Consider the following 12006-nt stretch of genomic DNA (forward strand, 5'->3'; position numbering starts at 1 on the left):
GTGGGGGTCGGGCTAATTCTGGCACATCTAGTTTTTGAATTTGGGTCATCTGCAATAATAACCCGCTTGAGAAAAATGGTGAGTTGTAGACCTGGAGTGGGAGACGTGGAAGAAGCACCTCGAGGCCTTTCAGGACTCTGGTGGGCGAGGTTGGGTTATTGGCAGGCGGTGGAGAGTGACATTCACAGCAGTGTAGCCATCCACTGTCTTTGTTTCAGATTCTGCTCAGAGCCCCACAGGTAGAGATTAGGTTGCCATGCAATGTGTACACAGCCATTATTTTCTAAGAGGAAGATCAAGTTTCTAGCAGGGCTTCAACCTGTAATTTTTCCCGTTCCAGTCAGCCTGTGAGTTCCCGCAAATTTTGAAAATTCTAATCTGTTCTAGTTTCACTTCCTTGGCCATGGGTTGGATGTGGAAGAACTGGTTTGAAACCCTGCTCAAAGTGTTACCAAGGTTAGGAAGTGAAGCTGGAGCTCCCCGTTAGCTGAACAGTGTACTCTCTCATCAGCCGCAGTCTCTACCACTCTTTCTTGTCCTCTTCTGGTTACAAAGGGACAGACCTCTTGGGTGGTCACACATCTGAATTTAGCAGACACCTGTCTCTTAGCAAAGTTACTGCCACATGAAACTCTCGCCAGGTAGCCTGTTTTGTTCCCTTTCATTTTCCAAAGCACAGACAGATACCTGGTTTTGTAAAACCTAACTGTAAATATAAGATACCACAAATCCGTGTTTTCAAAAACTCTGTGTGAGTCAAGCAAAACAGGCCTATGGGTTCTATGTGGCTAGAATTGTCTGCTAGGAGTCGATCATCTGGAAAGTTCCCCTTTTTCAGGTGGCAGGAAACGAGAGAATGGTGGGAGTCAGTGCGAGAAGGACTTTGGTCACTGTAGGGAAGCTGTGTGGGACGGCGAAAGGAGACGGACTGTAGCCTGGAGGGACCTGGGGTTAGAGCCCCTTTCCTTTGCACAATGTGAATGGGCAGATGATTCCACCTTATTGAACTTCAGTTTTCCAATGCATGAAATGGGAATGATGGTGTTCATGTCCTCAACCATATCAATGTGCTTTATACACCTTGCTTTATGTGGTGATCAGTAGTCACTCAAGAAGGCCTCAAATTCCATGTGCTTAAAGCAAACTTGACATGACACTCCACCCCACCTCTCCCCCACCATGCCTGCCTCTTGGCTATGTAAATTCCCCCCCCCCCCTGTCATGGCTCAGTATACTCTCTATTCTAGGCTCTATGTCAACTTGGCTGGGTCAAGATTCACAGTGGTTTGGCAGTTAAAGCCTAGCGATCCCATCCCTCACGATGTGACTTAATAGTGTAATCATGTTCACAATGGGATTTGATGTGAGTAGCTAATCAGTTATAAGAAGATTAAGGTGGAATGCAAATCCCTTACCCAGGCCACAAACCTGGTGCCATTGAAATGACAGTTTCTGAAGGAATGTGGCCTCCTGCTTCCTATTTGAGGATCCTGGAAAAGCTTACTGGCTTTATGCTGGGTCTGGACCCTGCATCTGGTTCTCCAACTTCTGGTTATTTGGACTTGAGCCATGGGTCTGCTCTATTGCCTGCCAATTTTAAGAACGATCATTGGCCTGCCATCCAACCAACTTGGGATTCATTCATCCGTTTCTCTAGTCATAAACCTGCCCTGCTGACATGGATTTTTGTTTTTGTCATTTTCTTGATATAATTGTCTCACTCTATAGAGGAATAAGAACTAGAGTAAGAAATTTACACATGCACACATGCACACACTGGCTTTGCTTCTCTACGGAATCCAATTGAACACACTCCACTTTCTCCTTTGCTCCTGTCTGTCTCTCCCCCTCCTTCCCTATTTCCTGTCTTTCGTGAACTTCTTTCCTCGTTATTTCCCCTGCTACTGTCATCTGCTCCTCAATGTACTTGTTACCTTTAACCTGATTGTGTTACTTTATACCATCCCAGTGACCCTTGTGGGTGTTATTAGTGCTCTCAAATTGGCCCGGACCCATCGCAACACCATACAACAGGGTGAATAGCCAGCTCCCTGGCCCTTTGTAGATCAGACTGTTTGGAGGTAGCACTGCAAGCTCTCCTCGTGGTGTGTCCTACCTGGCAGCGACACTGACACCCGTGCAGCATCAGCAACACGCGAGCCCCCACTGACTGATGGGGGTGGTTGCATAGACGGTGCCTTGGCAACCCTTCTTCCGACCAAATCGCAGCATGTTTCCAGACCCGCCTTCCTGCGGTCCCACTCTGCTGCGGCAATGTTTGGACCCACCAAGCCTGGTGGTTACCTACCTGAGCTCCCTCGACCCAACCTCCTGCCACCGTTCCCATTTTCTCCTCTGCTACCCTCCCCAGACTCACTCCCCTCATCCAGTGCTCTTCTGTTCCTCACAGTTGTCGCATCCCTTCTAGAGTCTTTGCAGTTGTTGCTCCCTACACTTGGCATGTTACCCCTACCTCCCCCACTGCACCCCTCCAGCTCGCTCTCGTTCCTTCACTGGGCATGGCCTTATCAATATCTGCCTCAGAGAAGGTTCAATGATCTCTTATCTGTGCCCATCACACGCCCCCTGCAGCTCTTATCCCAGTTGCACTGGGGTACCTTTGTGTAGACTATCTGGTCTGCCTTTCCTGTCCAACTGGAGCCCTGGGAAGGCAGCCCTCTTTCTGGCTTGTACTCCTGCATGTCTCGAGTGTTTACTGAATCAATGCAGCATCTTTCTACATATCTCTTCATACTTGGGGGTATAAAAAAAAACAACAAACCAACCCTGATGCTCATTAAAAATCATTTAATTAGGGGCTTGTACAACTCTTATCATCATCCATCCATCCATCCATTGTGTCAGGTAAACTTGTACATTAGTTGCCATAATCATTTTCAAAACATTTTCTTTTTACTTGAACCCTTGGTATTAGCTTCTCATTCCACCCCCCTCCCTCTTGAACCCTTGATAGTTTATAAATTTTTTTCATGTCTTTTTTATGTGAGGGGCATAGTGCATTTGCAGTTTACTCCACAAGGTCAATCGTGCTTTCTATTTAGAAGTTTTGAAAAGATTGCTAGCAGTGTATGACAATAAAAGGCCTGATTTGTGGCAGATGGAGTTTTGCCACCACAACAATTGACCTGCTCACACAGCCATCTCAGTGAGCCAGTTTTTGGCCAAAAAACAGCATACCTCTCTTGCCCCATGTACCGTACGCACCTGACCTCACTCTGTGTGACTTCTTTTTGTTTCTGGGAATGAAGAAGGACATGCAAGGACAGTGATTTGATGATGGAGAGAGGTGAAGAAAAAAAATGAGGGAGGTGCTGTTAGCCATCCAAACAGAGGAGTTTGAAAAATGTTTCCAGGAATGGAATTGCAGATTTGACACATGTATTAAGTGTAATGGAGAGTATTTTGAAGGTGATAAGGTTGTTTTGTAAAAAAAAAATAATACCTAGCTTTGGAGAGAAATACCGGTTTGTTTGGGGTACCCCCTCATATACCTAAGCCTTGGACTACTAGCTGCAGTCAGTCGTTAAACCCCACCAGCTACTAAAAGGTAGAACGATGAGACTGTCTGTTCCTGTAAGGATCGATAGTCCTACAAACCCTCCAGATCAGGGGTTCTCGACCTTCCTTTACTACAGGTCCTCATGTGGTGGTGACCCCCAACCATAAAATTATTTTCACTGATACTTCAAAAGAGGAGTTTTGCTATTGTTATGAATCAGGCAACCCCTATGAAAGGGTCGTTTGAGAACCACTGCTCTAGGTGGTAGCTGTGAACTGGAATCAACTCGATGGAAAAGTTTTGGGTTTTTTTCTTGTTTCTTGTTTATCTTTGTATTATACCTACTGAGAAATTGAATTCCTTGCTGTCCCCTGCACATGCCTCAGTCCTTAAATGTGTGAACATTGGCGTTGTCTACCTAGGTTTGAATCCTCTATTTACCTACCACTGATGGTGCCACATGGAACAGTGGCACTGCCTCTGTCTCATCAACTGTGAAACAGGGCTGGTAACAGTCCCTACCTCTGAGAATCCCTGTCCCTCGGCGCACCTGCTGTGTCACCTGAGGCACTGGGACCTCCCAGAACCTGAATGTCCCTGGCGGTGAAGTGTGCATGGCAATGAGAGGAGAATATCGTTGGCATTGTTGTGAGAATGAATGAAATGAGGGGAGTCACGGGGCCGATGTCTGGCCCAGAGTGCTCCTGCTACAGATCATTGCTGCCATGCTTGCTGTGTGCTTTGAGTAACAGGTTAAGGCCAATCATGGAGCTGTGAGTCAAGCCTTCCTGTGGCCTGTGCTGTGCCAACCTTTACAGACTGATCAAATGCAACTACCCCGTCTGACCTTCTCCTCTCAGCTGGCTCAAGCATGTATTCCTGTGTCTGCTGTTTGCTCGGAAATAAAGAGCAAGAGAGCCTGTCTGGCATGTCTTGATTTTCCCATCCCAGGTTACCTCCACCAGTCCTTGTCCAGCTCATTATCTGGTTTATTTCCTCCACAGACTTCCCCTCCTCTTGGACAGTATGCTCTGTCTTTCCTCCCAGACTGAAAGTTCTGTGAGGTTGGTGTTGAGTGTCATCAAGTGCATTTTTCACTCAGAGCAATTCAAGGTGATGGAGCTGAAGTGTCCCATCAGGTTTTCTAGGTTTCAATCATCACAGAAGCAGATAGCCTGGTCTTCCTCCCTGAGAGCAGCTGGGTGGGTTCCAGCCATCAACCTTTTGGCTAGTAGGTGATCACGTCATCATTTGCATCACCATGATGCTACAGACTTTAGAATGGTTCACCACTGGGAGGGAGGGAATATGGATGGCAGGTAAAAAGGAAAGGAGGAAAGACAAGTTCTAAAGGTCCTTGAATGAACTTTAAAAACCTAGGATTTTAATCTGGTGTCAACTCTGGATTGGGGACTCTAAGAAATAGGGGAGGTCTGCATGATCGTGGAAGACAAAATGGGTGCACAATCAAATGTGGTGCCGAAAGCTGATGGTACCTGGCTATCAAAAGATATAGCATCTGGGGTCTTAAAGGCTTGAAGTGAAACAAGTGGCCATCTAGCTCAGAAGCAACAAAGCCCACTTGGAGAAAGCACACCAGCTTGTGTGATCAGCAGTTGTCGATGGTATCAGGTAACAGGCATCAGAAGCCCCAAAGCAAACAAACAAACACATTGTTGAGAATGAGGGGGGTCAGAACAGAGACCCTTCACCCATCTGTAGACAATACAATATCCCTCACAGAAGGGTCGCATGGAAAGGATGAATCAACCAGGGTGAAGTATAGCACAGATGAAACACAGTATTTCTCTGGTTCCTGAGACTTCCTCACCCGCCACTATCATGACCCCAGTCCTGCCTTTCATTGCAGGCTAGGTCAGAGCATGTACACAGGTACAGATAAGATCTCAGGACACATGGAATCCGGGTCAGATTAGTCCCTCAGGAACAGAAATAGGAGTAGTGATACCCGGAGGATAGGGGGAAGGTGGGGAGAGGAGGGGGAAAGAATCTGCAGGGTAAGGGGGAGAGTGGTTGAGATTAGATATGAAAATAATAACTATTTATCAAGGGGTCATGAGGGTGGGAGGTGAAGAGGGAGGGTAAAAAGAAGAGCTGATACCAAGGGCTCAAATGGAATGTAAATGTTTAGAAAATATTGATGGCAACATTTGTACAAATATGCTTGATACGATCGATGTATAGATTGGTATAAGAGCTAAAAATGGTCTTAAAAAAAGAAAGAGAGAAATACAGAGGAAGGCTCTGATTGTGTTCAGTGCAGTCTGATCATTCCTGGTGAATTCTCTCTGTGATTATTTTTAGACAGAACTCTCCTTGGAAGTCACCAATCCCTCTCATCTCATTCCAGCCGGGATGCTTTTCTTCTTGGTCAGTTGATGCCTCTCCGAGCCTGCTGTACCCAGGCCATCTCAGGATGCCCAGTATCATAAGTGTACTTGACCCAAGCCATGGCATTTCAATCACCTCATATGACTGTGAAAGTTGGACATCGACTAAGGAAGATCCAAGAACTGATGCATTCGAATTGCAGTGCTGGCAAAGAACACTGAAAGTACCATGAACTGCCAAAAGAACACACAAATCGATCTTGGAAGACGAACAGCCATAATGTTCCTTCGTGACCAGGATAGCAAGACTTCATCATCGCCTGTACTGCGGACTTGTTATCAGGAAAGACCAGTCCTTGGAGAAGGTCAGCGTGCTTGGTCAATTAGAGGGGCAGTAAAACAGAGGAACACCCTCAGTAAGATGGATTGGCAAAGTAGCTGCATCCATGGGCTCAAACATAGAAACAATTGTGAAAACGGCGCGGGACTGGGCAGTGTTTCACTTTCTTGTATGAAGGTCACCATGAGTCGACTCGACGACACCTAGCAGCCACAGCAGCATTCATCTGTGGAACTGTTCCCTGTGTCCAGTGGTTGATGTTCATTAAAATGAAACCGGTTGCTATGGAGTTGACTTCTGGCGCATGGACTTCCAGAAGAGACCTGGGCTTCACAGGCTTTCAGTGGCTGCAATCTTTTGGAAGTAGACTTCCAGATCTTTCTTCTGCGGCATCTTAGGTGTACTCAAGTGTATACCTGTTTGTACCACCCAGGGCCATCCACGCCCTTCCATTGCCTCAAGGACTTCTCCCAGTAACTCCATGAGGTGAGTCCTGTTATTGTCCCTGCCCTGGTTATCTAGTGGTTTTGTGGCAGAAGCCCACAAGGGGCTGGTGGCTTTAGCAAACAGGAAGGTCTTCTGTTACAGGTTAGGAGGCTGGATGTTCACACTCAGCCCCCTGACTCTAGGGAAGGACGTGCTCTGTTGGCTCCTGGGAAGGTCCTTATCTTCCACTTGTACTTCTTGGTTCCATAGAGATCTCCAAGGTGTCTGGGCATCTGTCTTACCCTATCTCTCCTTCTAGCTTGTATGTAATATCTTTTTATATCTCAAAAGAGAGGGACTCAAATATACCCCATATGAACCCTTTCTTCTTCTTTAAAAAAAATCATTTTATTAGGGGCTCATACAACTCTAATCATAATCCATACATACATCAATTGTGTAAAGCACATTTTTACATTCACTGTCCTCATCATTCTCAAAACATTTGCCCTCCACCTAAGCCCCTGGCATCAGCTCCTCATTTTCCCCTCCCTGCCTGCTACCCCCTCCCTCATGAACCCTTGATAATTTATGTTGTTATTTTGTCATATCTTGCCCTGTCCTATGTCTCCCTTCACTCACTTTTCTGTTGTCCGTTCCCCAGGGAGGAGGTCACACGTAGATCCTTGGAATCGGTTCCCCCTTTCCAACCCACCCTCCTTGTGCCCTCCGAGTATTGCAACTCACACCACTAGTCCTGAAGGGACCATCCGTCCTGGATTCCCTGTGTTTCAAGTTCCTATCTGTACCAGTGTACATCCTCTGGTCTAGCCAGATTTTCAAGGTAGAATTGGGATCATGATAGTGGGGGTGGGGGAGGGAAGCATTTAGGAACTAGAGGAAAGTTGTATTTTTTATTGTTGCTACATCACACCCTGACTGGCTCATCTCCTCCCTGAGACCCTTCTGTAAGGGGATGTCTAGTGGCCTACAAATGGGCTTTGGATCTCCAATCCGCATTCCCCCACTCATTCACTATGATAAGATTTTTTGTTCGGATGATGCCTGATACTTGATCCCTTCAACACTTCGTGATCACACAGACTGGTGTGCTTCTTCCATGTGGGCTTTATTGCTTCTGAGCTAGATGGCCGCTTGTTTATCTTCAAGCCTTTAAGATCCCAGACACTATATCTTTTGATAGCCGGGTACCATCAGCTTTCTTCACCACATTTGCTTATTCACTTGCTTTGTCTTCAGCGGTTGTGTCGGGAAGATGAGCATCATAGAATGCCAATTTAATAGAAGAAAGTATTCTTGCATTGAGGGAATACTTGAGTGGAGGCCCAATGTACTTCTGCTACCTTAATACTAAACCTATAAATATATGCACATAGATCTATTTCTGCATCCTCATATGTAAATATATTTGCATATATACATGTCTTTATCTAGACCTCTATAAATGCCCTTTTCCTCCCAGCTCTTTTCTCTATTTCCTTTGATTTCCCTCCTGTCCCACTATCATGCTCAGTCCCACCAGGGTTTCAGCAATTTCTTTTGGTTACATTACCCTTGATCATACTCTACCAGGCCTCCCACACCCTCCTCACCACCGATTTGGGTCACTTGTTGTTCCCTTGTCCCTGGATTTGTTAACACCACTTCCTTTCCCCCAACCTCCCTCTCTCCCATGTTCCCCCAGAACTGTTGGTCCCGTTGTTTTCTCCTCCAGATTGTTCATGCAGCCTGTCTTATTCAGACAGACCTACGGGGAGCATAACACGCACAAAAACAAGACAGAGCAAAACCAAGCAGCAACATGCAACAGCAAACCACTGACAAAATGCCCCAGAATGCAACAAGAAAGAAAAGCTTGTAGTTAGTTCAAAGATTGTGGGTTGGCCTTTAGGAGTGTTTTCCAGTCCAGTCTGTTGGGGCACCATGCCCTGGCCCCAAAGTCCACGTTCAGCATTCCCTTTGGACCTCGCCGCTCAATTCCCTTGCTGTTCTATTGCACCCCCTTAGTGTTTTGCCTTGGTGTGGCAGGATCAGATCGGGTACTATTCCCACACTGTGTCTCCGGTGGTGTGCCCTGTAGGGCTATGGGTCAGTGAGGGGCGTCACTTTCTCAGCAACATAACAAAGACAACCCATTCCCAAATGGAAATATAGCCACGGGCACACCATGCCAAATCAAACCCACTACCATTCCTTGATGCTGACTCACAGTGACCCTAGAGAGCAGAGTAGAATTGCCTCATAATATTTTCAAGGCTGTACATCTCTCTTTTACTTTCCTTTTTTTTTAATTGAGTAAAGAGTTCCAGAACAGTCTTCCATTCAACAATTACACACGTTTTGTTATGTCATTGATTGTAGCTCCACAATATAATATCACTTATTCGATTTTCTTCCTGTGTTTCCTGTTCTCATCCCTCGTATTTCAGACGGTTGATTATTCTAAGGAGTACATTCCTCCCTAGCATACCAGGTAGACCTGTCCATTGTTTGGCTGAAAATCGAGCCATTGGGGTTAGTTTAGTTCCAGGCCTGAAGGGCATTTGAGGGTCATAGTCTGTCTCAGGGCTTCCACTAGACAACCAGTATGCCTGGCCTTTATTATGACTTTGCTTTTTGTTACACATTTCTCTCCTACTCTACCCAGGACCTTCTAATGGGTCCCTTTCAAAACACAGCAGTGGTAGCTGGGCAGCATCTAATTCTGGCCTCAGGGTTGTGGAGACTGAGGTTCACATAGCCAATGAGTCCATTGGACCAATTACTTTCATACATCTTTGATTTTCTTTATTCCTTTTTGCTCCAGATGGGGAGAGACCTAGGTGCCCCTCAGGTGGCCACTCAGAAGGTTTTTAAGACCCCACTTATTATCTACCAAAGTCTGATTCAGACCATTCTCTTTGTGGAGACTATATTATAGGCTGTTAATTTTTTTCTTAATCATAGTATTGGGGTCTCATACAACTCTTATCACAATCCATCCATCCATCCATACATTGTGTTAAGCACTTTTATACAGTTGTTGCCATCATCACTTTCAAAACATTTGCTTTCTACTGTGTATCAGCTCCTCATTTTTCCCCTTCCTCCCCAACCCTCCCTCCCTCCCTCCCTTCTTCCCTCCCTCCCTCCCTCCCTCCCTTCCTCCCTCCCTCCCTCCCTCCCTCCCTCCCTCCCTCCCTCATGAACCCTTGATAATTTATAAATTACTATTATTTTTTCATGTCTTATACTGACCAATGTCTCCTTTCACCCACTTTTCTATTGTCCGTCCCCATGGGAGGGGGTTATAGTAGATCATTGTGATTGGTTCCCCCTTTCTCCCCTGCCTTCCCCTTCCCTCCTGGTATTGCTACTCTCATTATTGGTCATGAGGGGTTTATTTGCCCTGGATTGCCTGTGTTTCCAGCTCTTATCTCTACCTGTGTACATGCTCTGGTCTAGCCGGATTTGTAAAGTAGAATTGGGATCATGATAGTGGAGGGGAGGAAGCATTAAAGAACTAGAGGAAAGTTATAGGCGGTCAATTTTCTTGGAAGTCACCTCTTGCTCTCATGGAACATCGGGTGGTTTCCAACCATCGACCTTGTAATCGCCACCCAAGCACTTTGACTCTGGACCCCCAGAGCATCTGACTAAAGCCATGGAAGTTAGGATACACAGCCTCTCTGTGGGGTACACAGTCACTTCCTCACAACCCCTACTTGATGGAGGAGGAAACTGAGGCTTTCAAGAGGGTAAGTGACCTGCCTAAGATCATTAGATTTATAAATAGCAGGACCAAGGTTGGAGGTGTGTCAGCTGTTTTAAAAGCTGCTGCTTAACTGAGCTGTTGTAAAACTGCGGAATCCTTCAAATCATGGACTTTTGGCTTTGGGTCATGTTGTGGGCGGGGAGAGAGCGGGGGGGGGGCGGAGTAGAAGGGGAAGGAAACGTTGCAGATTTATCTTCCTAATTTTCCTTGGCTTAGGCTAATATTAAAATGATTCTGAGCACTCCACTGACAGGAGCCTTAGAGAGAACCCCATTTGATATTAACTATTTGCAATGGAAAATTCACAAAGCCTTTTTGAATGGAAGATATTTCCGAGTAATTCCCGTGGGGCCAATTCAGCCAGTTGTTCCCTTTGGCAGCGTGCTTCCTGTGGTTGCTTCACTGTTCTCAGAAGGGAACATTCCTGACTTTGAAGTCCCGGGGTTATGCCGGGCTAGATGCTCAACCGTGCCTTGGTTTCCCTGGCAATGTGTGAATGAAGGGGAGAGGGTTGCGAATGTCACTTAATTGCTCAAGTCCTAATTCGGTGATTTATGAAAATCGCATCAGGCTGGGCGCCTCGCGCCAGGGGAGAGGGGTCTATGGCAAATGCAGTAATTGTCATAGCTAATGCGGTGCGAGCATTTTCTGTGTGATGCTGTATGCATGTGTGATGCTGTATGCATGTGTGATGCAGGCTGTTACCCACACTGCGTGGGTGCGCCAACTCTTTTCATCCTAGCAACTAGCCTGTAGTAAAGGTCCCACTGTTTTATAGACTATAAGACGAGAGCCCAGAACAGTTTGACTTAAAAATCCCATGTCTGTAAGCCACTCCAGGAGCCCTGGTGGTGCAGTGGTTAGATACTTGTTAACCCAAATGTCGACAGTTCAGAGCCATCGGCTGCTCGATGGGAGAAAGATGTTGCCGTCTGCTCCCGCAGATGTTAAGGCCCGAGGAACCCTCTCGGGCGGTTCTACACTGTCCTTTCCAGTCACTGTGAGTTCAAATAAACCCACTGGCGAAGGGTAAGCCACTCTCCTGTGCGCTAGAGAGACCTTCAGAACTTAGAGAATTGACGGAAGGGCTGGTGCTCCGTTCCAAGCCCCTTGCCAGGGTGGGCAAGTTCCCAACAGGGAAGTTGTGTCCCCTTGTCCGACTGGGCTGCTGCATTCCTATTGCTTCCTCACAAGTGACCTTGATCTGGCGGACAGCCAAGGTGAGTAAGACGGGAGAGGAGCTGCCTACTTCCCCGGTTCGGAGGCCCATGCTGTGAGTCTTCTTGACTGTAGGGAGTAGTGCGGTCTCTTCCTGCACACCGTCTGGTTTAGCTCGGTCACACCTGGCCTGTGGTCCTTGTGCTCAGAACAGCCCCTGGCTGAGCACCCTGCTCACCACCCGGAGGAGCCTTCTTGCCCATTCTAGAGCTTTCTTGTAAGTGGGCTCATAGGATATGTGCTCTTCTGTGCCTGCCGTGTTCCACTCGGGGAAATGTTTTCCAGTTCCTCTGGAGACTATATTGAATAGTCACCGCAACTTCGTTGGCACCAACCAGACTCCGCGCACCACAGCGTCGGGGTTTATGTTCTCTTC

General features: G+C 46.8%; 1 long non-coding RNA gene across 2 annotated transcripts in view; it reads left to right on the plus strand.

Annotated features, from left to right (window-relative positions):
- Positions 1 to 12006, plus strand: part of LOC142439414 (uncharacterized) — a 182265-nt gene that overhangs the window by 121655 nt on the left and 48604 nt on the right. For both annotated transcript variants that reach the window (XR_012782852.1, XR_012782853.1), the window contains one exon: positions 5846 to 6697. This is a non-coding gene — a long non-coding RNA (uncharacterized LOC142439414). The remainder of the gene's footprint in view (positions 1 to 5845; positions 6698 to 12006) is intronic.

Source organism: Tenrec ecaudatus, chromosome 2, assembly GCF_050624435.1.
Source record: "Tenrec ecaudatus isolate mTenEca1 chromosome 2, mTenEca1.hap1, whole genome shotgun sequence".
NCBI classification, from domain to species: domain Eukaryota; kingdom Metazoa; phylum Chordata; class Mammalia; order Afrosoricida; family Tenrecidae; genus Tenrec; species Tenrec ecaudatus.